This window comes from Netta rufina (genome assembly GCF_964035555.1).
Source record: "Netta rufina genome assembly, chromosome: 4".
In the NCBI taxonomy this organism is placed as follows: Eukaryota; Metazoa; Chordata; class Aves; order Anseriformes; family Anatidae; genus Netta; species Netta rufina.
In genome coordinates this window covers 68549704-68554119 of record NC_140127.1, presented here as the reverse complement: position 1 = coordinate 68554119, position 4416 = coordinate 68549704, and positions in this window count along the sequence as shown.

Genomic DNA, 4416 nt, shown 5'->3' with positions numbered 1-4416 from the left:
AAAAACCCAACCCACCAGGCGAAAAAGTTATTTTTTTTCTCTCCTCCCTCCTCCCCTCCTCCTCCAAAAAAAAAAAAAATAATAATAATAAATCGCCCTTCTATTTCTTGTCGCCGTTTATTTGCCAATTTTGTCCACCCTTGTTCCCCCATCTCATTTTTAGTTTGCTCCGTGCAGCCGGGTGGCAGGACTGGGCGCCGCCCCCTCGCGTGCTGGAGGGGGCGATGCTGGCAGTCCTGCCGTCTCCGCGCACGGGACCGCGGACCTGCAGCCCTTCCTCCCCAGGTACCGACATAAAGCACAGAAACTTACCTGCAAGACAGCACCACAGCTCCGGTGTACATAGTCTTTTCCTTTTCCAGATGTAAGATAACACAGCGACGCATTCGTAATAGCGCAGAGGAAAAATTACTTGAATGCAGATTTCAGTATTTCATGCACCAGTAAGTATAGAATATGCATTCGTCTTACCCTTATTTACTGGTTAATCATTTTCAAAGAAAGAGCCAGGGGGGAAAGCCCCCCAGCCCAACCCGCTTGCTACAATGCATGAAGAGGAAGCGTGTGCACGCACTGACGCATCGCACTGCCGCTACGGCACCGGTGTTGCACTTTCTGTGGATGTGCCTCGTTCTGCCAAATGTCTGAGGGACCCTCGGTGCATCCCGTAACCACGACTCCGCTCCATCCTCATCCTCCTTCCTACGCCAGCAAACAAGACTCGACCCGTTCGGACTCGGAGCCCCATTGTAACATAGCGTGATGTGAAGATCAATCAACCCTACCCAGCTCTGCGCTCCTCCGTAGCCACGCGTAGCCTGCACTCCCCGGGCCAGACTCCGCATGTGCGTTGGACTTTGCTGCCTTTTGGGGTGGGTTCTTTTGGGGTTGGTTTTGGTTTCTTTTTTTTTTATTATTATAATTATTATTTTTTTAATTTCTGTTATTATTTTCAGTTTTGGCTTTTGCTGAATGGTGTCATTGAGGCATAATGGAGGCTGCAGTTCCTATGGCAACCCATTTGCACATTCATGTGCGCGCCACATCCGAGCACTTCAGAGAAGCAACGTGTGACAGATAATAGCATTTTGGGGAGAGCTGGGGTGGGGGGGTTGGGGGGGGCACACACTTATTATCTTAACCAGCTGCTTGTTCGATACATGTAGATGGCCTCACTGCAGCCTGCCATAAAAGGTAATTAACCGCTTTAATGATGTCAGATTTGTGAATTGTACAATGCAAAAAGCAATGCAAAGCAGATCCGGCATGTGTCTGTACCCAGTATGTATGTACAGTGCCTGCCAACTAAAGAGTAACCAAGACTACAGCTTCTTCTAGCCTGAAATATCAACTTTTATAACTTACTTAAACAAATAGCAACTCTGCATGAATTACGTCTTGGGGTGGGGGGGGGGAGGGGGAAGGGGAAAGACCAGTAGGTTTTAATTTTAAAACATGGTATCAGAAATATAAAGAAAACACATTTCTGGCTGCACTTAATTGGAGGTGGGTGGAGGGGGCTCAGCTATGTTAATATATTTAAAGGGAAAAACCCCTTTAACTTAATTCCTCGGGGAGGGGCGGGGGGGAGTTCCTATTTTACAAAGTATTACGCGTGTGGGGGGAGGTGGAAAAAAACAATGTTCACGATGAACTTGGTGAGAGGATCGAGCCACAAATGCCACGAGAGCATCACGGTGCGTGGGAGAGCTGCAGAGGGGGGCGGCTGGGGAGGGGGCCGCATCCTGCCCCCGGGGGGCTGCATCCCCCTGCACCCCCCTGCGCCGGAGGCGGCCCCGTCCCGCTGCGTGGTCCCAGCAATAAGGGGGGGGGGAGAAGGAGGCCGGGGAAAGGCGCTGTAATAATAAGAGGCTGCGAGTTTAATTAACAAAATTTCTGTATGGGGCACTCTATTTTTAAAAGTCTTTCTAATGCTGTACATTTCTCCTGGAGCCGAAATCATGTACTGTTGGTTGGGGTTTTTGTATAGTGTACAGAAATTGGCGGAATATTTTCTTGCTGCTTTCGGTGATTTATTAACCTAAGGAAAATAGACGAATATAAAGTGTTAGCGAAAGTGAAAGGGAAAAAAAAAAAGAAAACACAAAACAGTTTGTGCCTTTTTTAGTTTATTTTTCTGTTGCTATATAATCACTGCACTAAAACCTTTCCGGAGGGGGAAAAAAAAATAACTAGTCTCTTAATAAGGGAGGAATGCGTAAAGCCTAAATTGAGCGTTAATTTTTTATTGGGGTATTTAATTAAAAGAATGACGCTGGTTTTATTTGATACCTGTGCCTTTGTAATGAAACCTCCATACCCTGTCCGAAAAGCCAAACCTGGAATCAATCCCACCAGATCCCACAGACACAGAAGCACCATTGGGTTACTGGGATTTCCTTTAAAAGGCGTGAACTGTCGCTGGTGATTGCAGGACCTGCTCGTGATGCCCAGGAGAGAAGAGGCGCTGCCAAAAATGTGGCCTGCTGCATTCCCCCACCCATACGCCAGGTCCCGGGGATGTGCTGAAGCGAGTCCTCGCCACTCGGCCACCTGCTGCTGAGCAAATTTCTTCCTGTAATGCTCACTTGTGCGGCTCCGTGACCTGTGTCTTTCTGGAAGAAATCCATCCCATTGCTCCCAGCTCCGTCCTGCGCATCCAGTGTCCAGAGGGGAGGGCTGGCTGCCACGTTTGTGCTTTCTGAAGAAGACGGAGAAGGTTGTGAGATGTTGCTGATCCTGCCCCAGCTGGGCTGGTTTTTACTGAGAAACCCCCAGATGCCTGCGTGGCATCCCTGGGGGGCAGCAGAGGGATGGGGAGCAGGATGTCCAGAGTGCCCAGAGCTGCTGTCACCAGGAGGAGACAAGGCTGTGTGCATAAAGGCATGAGCAGATGCTGCCGCTTCGTTCCCTGAACGTGGAGCCAGAAATTCCAGCCAGCAGACCACGGTGCAGATCACAATGTGATGTTCTGAAGCTGAACCGGCTTTGACAGATCCATCTGTATGCTGTGCCCCTTGCAGGGTACCCCGATTCCACCAGCACTGCATGACAAAGTCAGACCCCGCTCGCTGCCCCAAGCACTGGCTTTGCAGCCCCCCCGGCACCACCAGCCCCTTGCTCCTGGCGTGAGCATCACCTCCTGACTGTTCCTGTCCCCATGCAGCGGCTGGGTGGTGCAGAGCAGCACAAAACGGTCATGGAAAGATTTGGACCTACCGCCTGAGCCTCCCGGAGAACCCTTTGCCAGTCATCAAGTCTAATTCCAGCGGTGACTGTCGTCAGCAGATGAGAGGGGCTGCTCCAAACAAATCCTGGTGATTTCTTTAAAAGCACTGCAAGGGGAGGAGTAGCGCAGCCCTCATAAACCTGGGCTGGGTTTGGCTTCATGTGGTGAGCATGATGGGCACTGGGACGGTCTCAGGCTCAGGTGGAGGTGCCGGAGGTGTGCAGGAGTGTCCCCCTGCTGTGCCAAACGCCTGCTCTCACCTTGCTGTGTCCCTGGGCTGCTGCAACCTGCTGCCCTCGCATCATGTGCTTCGTGGTCCCACCGCCAGCTGTCTCCTTGGCATCACGGCCGTCCTGCTAATCCCCACCAGCCAGCTCTACCCGAGCATCCTCTGCTTGGTGGCAGTGGGCCAGAGCCACAGCTCACTCAGGAGAGCACCTTGCAGTGTCCAGGGGTGATGCTGAAGTCTCTTTCTTAAATGATAAGGGGAAATTTTGTGTCAGCATGGCTCAGGTCCGCAGCCTTGGGGCTTTCCCAGGTGCTGAACTCCCTTGGAGGTGAGTGGGGATGTCCTGCACATCCCAAGCATGCCGGCATCCCAAGCAGACATCATGTTTGATGAGCTCCATGGGAAGCTCAGCCCCTGAACGTAGCCAGGCCAGCGGTGCTGAGCAATCAAAGCCACAAGGAAAGCGCTTCCTAACCTCACTCAAAACCCCTGAGCCAAAGTTTGTTGTAAATTCATGCTGTGCTCTCCCTTAAGCGAAGCAGGCAGCACCTGCAAGGTGCCTGGAAAAGGCAGGTGAGCTCCAGCTCTACCCTGCAGGGATGGCTGGGGGCTTGCAGAGCTCACCCCACAAGCAGTAGGGCAGCCCCAAGAAAGCCAGTGAGAGTCCTGAGGGCGGATTGCCCAAGGACATGGAGGTTTTGGAAAACCTGTCCACGAGCACTGCTGCCATCCACTGCTTGCTGAGCCTTTTCCATCCGCCCTGCGTGGCTGCTGCCTTTTCGTTTGCCAGATTTCCTGGCTAAGGTGCAAACGGATAGAGCAAGCAGAGGGATCCCAGAGCTGCCAAACACACGAGGGCAGGACCCAGCTCCAGTTACCTCTGAATTAACAATCTAATTTTAAATCTGCTGGGAGCCTGCGTTTCATTAGCACTGGTATAATGCCATTGGTATGCACT